Source organism: Esox lucius, chromosome 16 (assembly GCF_011004845.1).
Source record: "Esox lucius isolate fEsoLuc1 chromosome 16, fEsoLuc1.pri, whole genome shotgun sequence".
Classification (NCBI taxonomy): domain Eukaryota; kingdom Metazoa; phylum Chordata; class Actinopteri; order Esociformes; family Esocidae; genus Esox; species Esox lucius.
This window is the reverse complement of record NC_047584.1, coordinates 34,668,371-34,681,512: the sequence shown is the minus strand read 5'-3', so window position 1 is coordinate 34,681,512 and position 13,142 is coordinate 34,668,371. Positions and strand designations below refer to the sequence as shown.

The window sequence follows — 13,142 nt, the reverse complement described above, 5'->3', positions numbered from 1 at the left end:
TCAATCAGAAACGCTGAGGCAAAGCAGTAAGTGTCATCTGAGGGCAGCTACATGATGAGCCTCACTGAGCCTTTAAGGTTCAGTTAGCATTTTGTTAGTGTTACATGGTCTGTATGTTTGATGCAAGACATTCTATAGTTTCCCCAAGGATCCTTAATGCTCATATATTTATCATGTTTCTTTATGGTGCATCAGAGGAACCATGAAAGACCCAGCAGTTAGTGTATCCCAGGATCCAGTCTGTCCTGGTCACGAACCTGTTGTCACGGTGACACACAATGTGTTAATCATTAGTACACAGGTCTACTTCCTTTTATGAATGTTGGCTCTCACAAAGACAAACTGTGGCCAAACCAAGGTGGATCATGCCAATTGTCTGTTTTAAATTGTCAGGTCACACCCCTGCCCCCAACTCCCCCTCAGTACTTTTCAGAATGGCTGTTAAAAGGAAAATGTGTCCATCAGATATTGGACCTGAGCTGGTACAAAACATCAGCCAGTGGCCCAGGTAGCCAGTACCCCAAATCCTCAAGTACATCAATGCTCTGTTCTGGTGCTTCTGGGCTGCCCCTCACCTCTTTACAGGCAGAGACTGCAACTGACTTATCTTCATCCAGTCTCAGTGCCTACGGAGTTCACAGTAAATTGGCTCTTAATCTGACTGCCACAATGTGAACCTTTAACCAACAGAGAGCTGACAGCTGCTCTGACCATCTTCATCCTCATCACCCAGGTGGTGTGAACCTCACAAGGCTTAGCACACTATCACTCTTTACCAATTCACTTATCAAACTGCCTACCATAGTGTAATTAATCACCACTAATTCTCATTTAGAAGCTGTTAGTGGCTGTAGCTTAGGCACATGCTGTGTTCATGAGTACAGGCTGTTCTCCTGTGATTCTCCTGTGATTAGTCTGCAGAGTACATCTGTCCTCTCCTGTGATTAGTCTGCATAGTACACCTGTCCTCTCCTGTGATTAGTCTGCAGAGTACTTTTTATTTATTTTAAATTATTATTTTAAATACACACACACTCTGAACAGAGACACCCAAACACACACACACTCTGAACAGAGACACCCAAACACACACACACTCTGAACAGAGACACACTGGATAGCCTTTGATTGGTTCTAAAAGTGGTTCTGTCGAACACACCAGATATGCTATTTGTGTTGAGTCTGTTTAAAACAAACTGATCGCCTTTCCCAGTGTGTTAAAGCGACCTTCATCACTCTTGTTTTCTAATCTGTATGCGCCACGTATCCTGCTGGAGTGCCAGAGAAAAACATAATTATTTGGTTTTCAGGTGTTCCACTTTGCTTATTCTCTGAAAAAGAATGGGAGCTGTAGAGACATTTTGTTACTAGAACTCAGCTTTGTGAGGCCAGGTGTTCTGGTTTAAAGTGGCAGACAGGGTGGAGAAGGTGGGGGAGGGATGAAACAATATAGGACAGACAGGGCGGAGAAGGTGGGGGAGGGATGAAACAATACAGGACAGACAGGGTGGGGAAGGTGGGGGAGGGATGAAACAATACAGGACAGACAGGGTGGGGAAGGTGGGGGAGGGATGAAACAATACAGGACAGACAGGGTGGAGAAGGAATGAAACAATACAGGACAGACAGGGTGGAGAAGGAATGAAACAATACAGGACAGACAGGGTGGAGAAGGAATGAAACAATACAGGACAGACAGGGTGGAGAGAGTGGGGGAGGGATGAAACAATACAGGACAGACAGGGTGGAGAAGGAATTAAACAATACAGGACAGACAGGGTGGAGGAGGGATAAAACAATACAGGACAGACAGGGTGGAGAAGGTGGGGGAGGGATGAAACAATACAGGACAGACAGGGTGGAGAAGGTGGGGGAGGGATGAAACAATACAGGACAGACATGGTGGAGAAGGAATGAAACAATACAGGACAGACAGGGTGGAGAAGGTGGGGGAGGGATGAAACAATACAGGACAGACATGGTGGAGAAGGTGGGGGAGGGATGAAACAATACAGGACAGACATGGTGGAGAAGGTGGGGGAGGGTATAGTGACATATTAGTCTTGAACTACGGCTCTTACAGAGAGAGAGAGACAGCTTTTAAAATAGTTTTTGTGTCTTAGCCATGTCCATTTATTTCACAGTTGTCTTAGCAATGCTAATTTATTTAACTTTTTATCTGTATTATTTATTCTTATCCCCTTCAACTTGGCTGCATTGCTCTTTCAACCATTGTTTAAAAAATATTTACAAACAATCGGTGTATGGTTCGTTAAAACTAGACAACACAGTGAGAGACAGAGAATGTAAGACTGACTGACACAGTGTGTGTGAGAGAGAGAGAGACAGAGACAGATTGCAATACTCATTATTCTGGGCAATATATCCTATCAAGTCAGAAATAACATGACTGAACAGTTTTCATGGTTTGGGTTTTCTGAAGTAAAAATGATGTATGTATTTAAGTAAAGGACACAGGAGTCTCCTGAAGCACATTTACAATAATCATAGGAATGATGATTCATTGCATTACTAGAATTTTCTGCCAGTGATTTATCTAACAGGGATTTCTGTTAATGCAGATATGGCTTTGCGTTAGACTTTAGTCACATAATGAACAAAATGTATTCCATATCCGCTGTGTTTGATTTGGTATGTCCAGGGAGTGTGGGTTCACTGTGTTTGAAAGAAGAGGGTGAGTGACAAATGGAAGAGCCAAAGAAAATGAGAGGGAAATAGAAAGGTGTCTGTAAATGTCCTGTATGAAGAAACCCACGCGTTAATACTTTGTTGAGAATCCTTTGCAGGCAATGACTGCTTGAAGTCCGGAACACATGGACATCACCAAATGCTGGGTTTCCTCCTTTGTGATGCTTTGCCAGGCCTATACTGCAACCGTCTTCAGTTGTGGTTTAGTCGTGGGTCTTTCTGCCTTAAGTTTTGTCTTCAACAAATTAAATACATGCTTGATCGGGTTGAGATCATTTGAATGACTCGTCCATTGCAGAATATTCCACTTCTTTGCCTTAAAAAACTCCCGGGTTGCTTTCGCAGTATGTTTTGGGTCATTGTCCATCTGTAAAGTGAAGTGCTGTCCAATCAACTTCACTGAATTTGGCTGAATCTGAGCAGACTCTATCCCTAAACACTTCAGAATTCATCCGGCTGCTTTTGTCTTCTGTCACATCATCAATAAACACTAGTGATCCTCTGTACGCCTAGATAGATATTCCATTTAAAAGAATAATTTGCTTCCAAATACAGTAGTCATTTGTAACATTAATAAAGTCTACAGTGAATTTCACATTAAACACAGTTACTTGCTGTTATTCTGACTACTGAATATTAAGTAGAACAAATGTTGGCATCTTTTATAGAACTTATGACCAGCTTTAGAAAGTATTAATTTGCTTGTTAAAATATAATTATCATTGGTATAAGTTATTGGTTAATCTTGGTGTTTTTGCAATGAAACCATGATGGTAGCCTACCCAGCATTTACTTTCCCTTTGATGTTCAGACTGTCAGCTTAAGGTTGATGGTATTTTCAGTGATTAGATTAGATTCAACTATTTTGTCATTGTACAAGTACAGTACAATGAAATGCAGTTATCATTTAACCAGAAGTGCAAATAGAAGAGGTCTGAAAATGTACAAGTATTTACAAGTATTAAGTATATGTATATTACAAGTGGAATGCATAAATGTGCAATGAAGACAAATGCAGTACAAATGGCAATACAAATGGCAATACAAATGGCAATTAAAGCAAATAGAATAGGGCAGAAAATGTACATGTTACAAGAGGAATAATAGTTGTGCAGGGGCAAATGACAATTCTAGATGTGCAAATGAGGCAAATTGAAAGAGTAGGGTAGCATGTGCAACCAGGATGCAGAGATCGCAGCAATGAGGTCCCCAAGGTAGACATTCCTATGTAACAACTATAAAAATGCAAGCACGATGGCAAGCCTAAATGTGCAAAGAGGCAAATTGAATGTCCAAGGTGCATGTGCAAATGAAATGCAGGGATAGCAGCAGTGAGGTTCCCAAGGTAGACACATACCTGTAACAACTGAAAACTTCCATTATCAGACTTTGCAAGGAAGTGTCAAGAGTAGTGCAAAGGAAGTAGTGCAACAAGGTCCCAGGGAGGCGGGGGGTATGGTTAGTGATGGGTCACAGAGTTCTCAGGGTCACAGAGTTAAGCTGCATTAAATTAGATGTGAATAAACCTGAGCCTGCGGGTGCGGGAACAAAGAGACCTGAACTGCCTGCCTGATGGGAGGACCATGGGTGTGAAGGGTCCCTGATGATACCATGCGCCCTGCGTAGACATCGCTTCCACTGGAGGTCTACGATGGCAGGAAGCTGGGTGCCAGTGATGTGCTGGGGGTCTACGACGGCAGGAAGCTGGGTGCCAGTGATGTGCTGGGCAGGTTTCACCACCCGTTGAAGGGCCTTCTGGTCAGCTACGGAGCATCCGCTAAATCACACTGGGGCGCAATTAGTCAGAATGCTCTCAATTGTGCAGCGGTTAAAGTTTACAAGGATCTTGGAGGACAGGCAGGCTTTCTTCAGCCTCCTTAAAAAGTACAGGCGCTACTGCACATTTTTGACCAGAGCTGAGATGATGAGGGTCCAGGAGAGGTCCTTGGAGATGTGGACACACAGGAATTTGAAACTGGACACACGCTCCTCCTCAGTGCCATTGATCAGAACTGGGTAGAGACTGCAGACTTTTGATTTCCTGTAATCCACAATGAGCTCCGTGGTTTTCTTTGTGTTGAGGGACAGGTTGTTGTCAGTGCACCAGGAACTTGACCTCCCTGTAGGCTGACTTGTCTCTGATCAGGCCTACCACCTGTGGTGTCGTCTGTGAACTTGGCAATGGTGTTGGAACTGTGTACAGGAACACAGTCATGGGTGAAATGGGAGTACAGGAGGGGGCTCAGCACACAGACTTGTGGAACACCAGTGATCAGGATCAGGGTGGAGGAGGTGAAGACTGGGGTCTGTTGGTTAGGAAAGTCCAATGTCCAGTTGCAGGGAGAGGGGCTGATCCCCAAGTCATGGAGTTTGTTGACCAGCCTAGAGGGATGACCATATTGAATGCTGAGCTGAAGTCTATGAATAGCATTCTGACATTGGAGTTGGTGTTGTCCAGGTGGATCAGAGTGTAAAGCTGAGCACACGCACAGGGTGTGTGATGTAGTGTCCTGATGGTGTGCATTCACCCTTCTCAGTGCAGATGACACATCTGCGGGGGATGAACCATTCAGTAATTACAGTACATTTTGTACATAGTGGAATTGCTAGTTCCTAGTCTTAGTGTAATGAAAACAACCTCAAATTTTCTTGATATGCAGACATGAAGTGCATTAATGCTAAAATCCCCCAAATGCCCTTTAAGTAATTGTAGAAAGTAAAATGTGACTCACATTAGCTTGAAAAACAATGTCTGTTGACTCAACCCACATACATATATTAGATTTGGCCATTCATTCTGCTATTATGGCACGCTACTATGTCTACATTACCAGTTTTCTACACAATACTCTTAAATATTAGCCTAGAGAAGCATGGGATATGTTCTGTAAGAATGGGTGGCCTCCTTTAGTACACTGCTTACCACAATAACATTCTCTGTGAAGCTGTCTCTGCCCTGAGCAAACACCATGACCAAGAGGGCCCACACCTCTGCCTCCAAGGGATATGAGCTAGAGGGGCGCACCGTCTTCAGGGCTGGTTGGACAGCAGAGGACTCCGGTAAGACCACAGGAGTTGGGCTGTGCATTTATGTAAACAAAACATGGTGTACAAACACTAACTTAACCGGGAGTCACGGCTCAACCAATCTGGAGTACCTGATGATTAGATGGAGGACTTTTTACTTGCCTCAGGAGTTTACATCTATTGTTGTTATGGCAGTCTACATTCCCCCGGATGCTAATGCTAATCTAACAATGAAAGGACTATAGACTGTCATTAGGAAATGTCTCCTGCCCCACCAGAGGAGACCACACACTAGACCATATGTAAAACAAACATTCAGGAGGCTTACAAAGCCGTTCCCCTCGCCCACCTGGGACATTCTGATGAACTTTCACTGTTCCTACTCCCCAAGTATCTACCACTCATTAAACGTGTGAAACAATCAGTGAGGACAGTCAAAGTCTGGCCAGAGGGGTCAAACTCTCTCAAACTTCTCCAGTCTGTGTGTTGAAACTGGTGCTGTAGTTTGTTTGCGACTCAAGCCAACCTTGACTCCCATACGGACATTGAAACATATGCTTCCTCCGTTCTTGATTATATCAACATCTGCATGAACAATGTCATCATAAAGGCCTAGCCCAACCAGAAGCCGTGGATGAACAGAGAGGTCCGAGGAGGCCTACAGGTCATCCAGGGAAAACCTGAAAATAAGCATCAAGATGTCAAAAAATGACCACAAACTGCAGATTTAGGATCACTTCAACAACCACACCTCTGAACCCCAACGCATGTGGCAGGGCATCCAAGCATCACAGAATACCGGTCAAAGAACCCGAACCCCCACTGCCAGCAATGTCTCCATCACTGACGAGTAAAACAGGTTGCTTTGACAGGGACAACAAAGGGTCAGCTATTAATGCTGAACTCCCACCAGACGACCCCCCCGCTCAGACTATCCACCACAGGTGTGTTGTCTGCACTGAGCAGGGTGAATGCACGCAGGGCTGCTGGTCCTGATGGCGTTCCCGGGCGTGTCTCAGAACATGTGCTGGGCAAATGTCACTGGCCCAGGCAGTCCACATGCTTCAAGACCGCAACCATTGTGCCAGTGCCAAAGCAGTCGACTGCATCTAGCCTGAATGACTTCCGACCTGTTGCACTCACCCCCACAATCATGAAGAGATTCAAAAGGCCCACATTAAGTCCTGCCCCGCCTCAATACTGGATCCCAACCAGATGGTCTACAGAGGACAGCCTCTCCTCAGCTTTACACTCTGCCCTGTGTTGTGGAAATTTCTTATACAATGTATTCTGATTGTATAAAGGAGTGAGTCCCACTGTTAAGATAGGTACAGGAATGTGTGGGACCTGGTATTTGCATTGGGGGCATCTATTGTCTGTCCAGATACTGTAAGAACTCTTTAAGTTGAAGAAGGTATTTATGGCGGGAAGGAGAGCTGTCCTTGGTGTGAACCTTTGGGTAAACACTACAGGAAGGATAAGGTGGGGGAAGATAGCATTTGACGTTTGTGATAGAACAAAGGGAAAGGTGTTTGATTGACATGAACAAACACCTACTGCTATTCATAGATTTAGATTGCAACTAGCAATCATAGAGTAGTCATCCCCTCTAGGCTGGTCAACAAACCCCATGACCTAAATATCAGCCCCTCTCTCTGCAACTGGACTTCCTAATGAACAGACCCCAGTCTATCAGGTTAGACAACTTCACCTCCACCACTTTGGTGGAAGTTCTGACGATTGTGCCGCAATGTGTTTAGGCGGATGCTCCATGGTCAACTGGAAGGTCCTGGTACCCAGCTTCCTGCCATGGTAGACCTCCACCACATCCCTGGTGCCCAGCTTCCTGATATCACAGACCTCCACCACATCCCTGGTGCCCAGCTTCCTGATATCACAGACCTCCATCGTAAACAGTATCAACACATGGCACACGGGATGATCAAGGACCCTTCATTCATGCCACAAACTGTTTGTACAGGTCTGTTTGTTCCATCAGCAGGAGGCTCAGGAACAGTTTCTTCCCATCTACTTTAATGCTGCTTAACTCTGTGATCCATCACTAACCATACCCACCCCCCTGCCTCTTAGGGACCTTGCTTCAGTTGTTACAGGCATGTGTCTACCTCAGGAACCTCACTGCTGCTATCCCTGCATTTCATTTGCACATGCACCTTGTACATTCAATTTACCTCTTTGCACATTTAGGCTTGCCATCGTGCTTGTATTTTTATAGTTATATAGTTATAGTTAGATATGCATGTCTACCTCGGACACTGCTAAGGAAGTCTGGTAGGGAAGTTCCGTTGTTACATGTTTTCATGGTGCAGTGAGCAGCAGCGCCACCGTGCCATATATTCTCAAGTTCCCATATCACACGAACACATCCCGTACTGTCACATGTTTTCAATCCTTCACACCAGGTCCCAATTTGTATCGTTTGTATGTGTTTAAATGTTTCCCCTCTGCTCCCCACATTGTGGATCATTGTTGCTGTTGAGTGTTGTTTGAGTTACTATTTGAAAGTTAGTTGTTAAGTCGCGTTGTCGTGCACTTTATTTTCATTCAGTCCTTTCATTCAGTATTGTTTTCCGTTCGTGCTTGGTTGTTTGTTTTCATTAAAACCCACGATCAAGATAACTGCCTGCGCCTGGTTCCCTTGCCAACACTACACCACAACTAGAAGCGTTACACATGTACTTTGCACCTTCAATTTGCCCCTCACTGCACACTTGCATTTGTACTTGCATTTTTCAGTTTTTACATGCAAGTCTACTTCAGGAACCTCATTGATGCTATCCCTGCATTTCAGTTGCACAATCAGAATTGACGTTTGCACTTGCTTCATTGCACAACTATTCATTACCCACTTGTACATACATTATACTTACAGTTTTTCTGAATTGCTAAGACACTAAACCCCATTCACTGAACCAAATTCTCAGTGGCCTAAATCCATTTGTCAAATCAGTCACTCTTTTGGAAAAAAAACTTAAATAAATTCAGGTAGTTAAACACCATTCGCAAATTGCATTCACTCGGTTTGCAAAACTCTGAACACATTCTCACTCACTAAATAACATTTCGCAATGTGATGCACTTGTTGCAAAATGGTCAACACAGGTGGCAAAAGGTAAACACAGCTACAACACAGTTGTCATCGTTTACACACAATGACTCAAAATAGTTCACACTTGTTTCTAAAGATGTGATCAAACCAATTGTTCAGAATAAAACTCAGTTCAGTGTACACAGGTGGCACAGGTCTGAGGCAGAGAAGAGAACGTGTCAGAGGTGGTGTATGAGGAGGAAGAGTTTGTAAAAAGTACAAAGACATGATGCTGAGACAGAATTAATTAATTACTGTGTTTTTATGCCACTGCTGAATATACAGACATTCAATACTGTATAACTTGCAGTACTTACAGAAGTCAATATATTCACTGAACAAAGCTGGATTATACTTTTTTATTTGTACATTCTATGGGCCTGAGCTCATTTAAAATGGTCTGAGGCAAAGTAGAAAACTATCCTGTGGTCTGATAAATGAATTTATTTTAGGGAATTATGGACACCGCGTCCTCTAAACTTACTGGAATAGTCATAAGAATTGAGCAATTGCTAGTGAGTAAAGGCGACGATAACTAACTTTTTCATCAAGTGAAAAGAGAATTGTGGAATCTACCAGAAATAATTAATAAATGTTGTTGCTGTCAATAGATTCGAACTTAGGTCTCAATAGGTCTTCCACACGAGAGGCACTGTCTTTAGCCACTACGCCACAGCATTACACGTTTCAGCAGTCGCTAGACTCCATTGAGGATGAACTGTATTGCTTTTGCCACTTGCTGTTTTAACAGCTTATTAGCCAGTAATACGCTTACTAGTATCTACTAACTTCCTAGGAAAAATCATAAGAATTGAGCAATTGCTAGCGAGACTGAAGACAAACTTTTCCATGCCAGAAACAGTCGCAATAGAACTGTATACAGTTTAAGTTAAGGCTTACTTTAACGTAACTAAAGTATGTTGTAGCCAGCAAATGTTAATGCTCAGATTCCACACAGCAAATGTGTTTGTCTATCCTGACCCAAAACGAATGTACGGATGCGTTCTTCGAAAATCCACCAGAAACAGTCGCAATATAACTGTTTTATTTCAGGCTTACTATATAGCAGATACTGACGGTTTTAGCCAGCGAAGTTTCAGTCTATACGTAAATATTCATAACACGTACTTCGCTCCGCCTGCGAGGAGACACAAACTCGGGATCGACAGTTCACAAGTCCGCTTCTCTAATCACTATGCTATTTAACGAGGGGTAGTCAGTCAGTCACTCAGTAAGAGACATTCGCACCGCTTACGCGGGCCGGTGAAAAGAATAGAAACGGGGTAAAAACATAGGAAGCTATAAAGGCTGTAAGGTTAACAGTGCTTCTAAGATCTTCTGGTAGTTTATTCCAGTTGTGTGCAGCATAACTGCTTAACGCATCTTCTCCATGTTTAGTTTGGACTCTGGGCTGTACTAGCTGACCTGTGTTTATGGATCTATGAGCCCAGCTCAGTTTATACATATCAGAAATGTATTTGGGTCCTAAACCATTCATAGATTTATAAACTAAAAGCACCTATTCTGTAACTGACTGGAAACCAGTGCAAAGATTTAAGAACCGGAGTGATGTGTTTGGTTCTCTTGGTTCTGGTTAACATTCTAGCGGCAGCATTCTGAATGAGCTGCAGTTTGGGATGGTTTTGGAGATGCTCTGACCCAGTCGTCTAGCCCTTCCCATTGGGCTCTTATCAAAGTCACTCAGATCCTTACGCTTGCCCATTTTTCCTGCTTCTAACACATCAACTTTGAGGACAGAATGTTCACTTGCTGCCTAATACATCCCACCCACTGACCGGTGCCATGATAATGAGATTATCAGTGTAATTCACTTCACCTGTCAGTGTTCACAAAGTTAAGGCTGATCGGTGTATATAGGTTATGGAGCAACATATGCTGCCATCCAGAAGATGTTTTTTTCAGGGAAGGCCTTGCTTTATTTCAACAAGACAATGCCAAACCACATTCTGCGCAACAGCTTGGCTCTGTAGTCAAATAATCCTGGTGCTAAACTTGCCTGCGTGTAGTCCAGACCTGTCCCCCATTGAAAACATTTGGCGCATTATGAAACAAAAAATACGACAAAGGAGACCTCAAACTGTTGAGCAGCTGAGATCCAAACTGCCAATATCAACCATTTCACAAACCCAATAAAGCAGATAGCATCAGAACTCATGTCCACTGTGAAATGTAATGAATTTGTGTGTTTCTTTAGTGAAAAAGTATTAGATGGAACATGAGAACTACACAGTCTAACTAGGATTCTGTACCGTCACCACAACCACCAAGACATAACTTGGTTATTATGTCGTATTTTAATACAATTGATCATTAATCCCTAGAAGAAACAGTTCAACATCTCAAAGCTTCCAATTGCTGTCTCGAAACACTGCCATCAAACTTTTTGTATTTTTTTTAACAATGGAACTACAGCAAATAGTTAATAGCTCTCTGCAATCAGGCATTTTCCCAACGTCTCAAAACAGCTGCCATTAAGCCCCTATTAAAAAAGAGAACACTGGATGTATCTATAATGAACAACTATAGACCTGTATCAAATCTCCCTTTTATAGCCAAGATCATTGAGAAGGTTGTCTTCAATCAACTCAGCAATTTTGTGACCTGAAGCGGTCTCTTAGACATATTTCAGTCAGGCTTCCGGCCTCACCACAGTATTGAAATGGTCCTGATTAAAGTTTTAAATGATATACGCCTGAATACTTATTCTGATAAAATAACAGTTCTGGTTCTATTAGATCTCAGTGCAGCATTTGACACTGTAGATCATAGAATACTTATAGATAGGCTGGAAAATTGGGTGGGACTCTCCGGGACAGTCTTTGATTGATTCAGATATTATCTAGATGGCTGGAGTTACTTTGTCACCATTGGTAATCATGAATCATGACTATGACATGCGGAGTCCCACAGGGATCCGTTCTTGGACCGCTTCTGTTCAATCTCTATATGCTACCTCTGGGCCAAATTCAACAGAACAACAACATTAACTACTACAGCTATGCCGATGATACTCAAATATATATGGCTCTCGAACCGTATGACAACAGCTCAATATACTCTCTGTGTCAGTGTATAGAGCACAAATACCTGGATGAACCAAAATGATCTACAATTAAACCAAATTATTGTGTTTGGCAACAAAAATAAAAGAACAAGTATTAGTAAAGCGCTGGATTCTCTGGCCCTTAAAACCAGGGATCAAGTGCGTAATCTTGGTATTCTGATAGACCTCACATTTAACAGTCATATCAAAGCAGTCACCAAAACAGCATTCTATCATCTAAAAAATATAGCCAGAATCAAAGGCTTGGTGTCCCAAAAAGACCAAGAGAAGCTCATCCATGCTTTTATCTCTAGTATGGTTGACTACTGTCATGGCCTCTTAACTGGACTCCCGAAAAAGACTGTAAAACAACTGCAGCTCATTTAACTGCTGCTGCTAGAATGTTAACCAGGACCAAGAGAACAGAGCACACCTCTCCAATTCCTAAATCTTTGCATTGGCTTCCAGTCAGTTACAGATTAGATTTCAAAGTGGTGCTTTTAGTTTATACATCTCTGAATGGTTTAGGACCCGAATACATTTCTGATATGTTTGAAGAATATAAACCGAGCAGGGCTCTTAGATCCAGGAACACAGATCAGCTACTAGAGCCCAGAGTCCAAACTAAACATGGAGAAGGTGCATTTAGCACTTATGCTGTACACATATGGAATAAACTACCAGAAGATCTTAGACGTGCCCCAAACATATAAATTTTTAAATCTAGGTTAAAAAAAAAAATATATATATATTTTTACATGCCTACGACGGAGCACTTAAACTTAACCACACTGTTTTGCCTTATAGCTTCCTATGTTTTTAGCTGACCCACCAAATAAACTTGCTTGCTTGCTTTCAAAACTACACCACTCGGTCTCCTCAGTTTCCAAATGCTTACAGATTGTTGTTAAAAGAAAAGGTGATGCAACACAGTGGTAAACAAGCTCCTGTGAACTTTTTCAAAACATGTTGCTGGCCTCATATTCAAAATGGGCAAGTATTTTTACAAAAACAATACCATTTTCCGTTTCATAATGTGCCATATTGTCTTTTGTATATTGTCTTTGTACTATTTTCAATTAAATATAGGGATTCATTGATTTTTATTTGCATTTTCAGTGTCTCAACATTTTTGGAAATGGGGTTGTAATGTCTAAGGTTTGAATCAGTCCTTGATAAGAGGGGAAGGATCGAAACCAGACCTGCTGGCTCGGTTTTATATACTTCTGGGTC

The 13,142-nt window shown here is 42.5% G+C and overlaps 1 protein-coding gene and 1 pseudogene across 5 annotated transcripts in view; one reads left to right on the top strand and one right to left on the bottom strand.

The window, feature by feature from the left end:
• Positions 1-13,142, bottom strand: part of sytl5 (synaptotagmin-like 5) — a 48,536-nt gene that overhangs the window by 19,309 nt on the left and 16,085 nt on the right. The gene's annotated exons all lie outside the window — the stretch shown is intronic.
• On the top strand, positions 453-2,971 carry LOC117592833 (annotated as a pseudogene).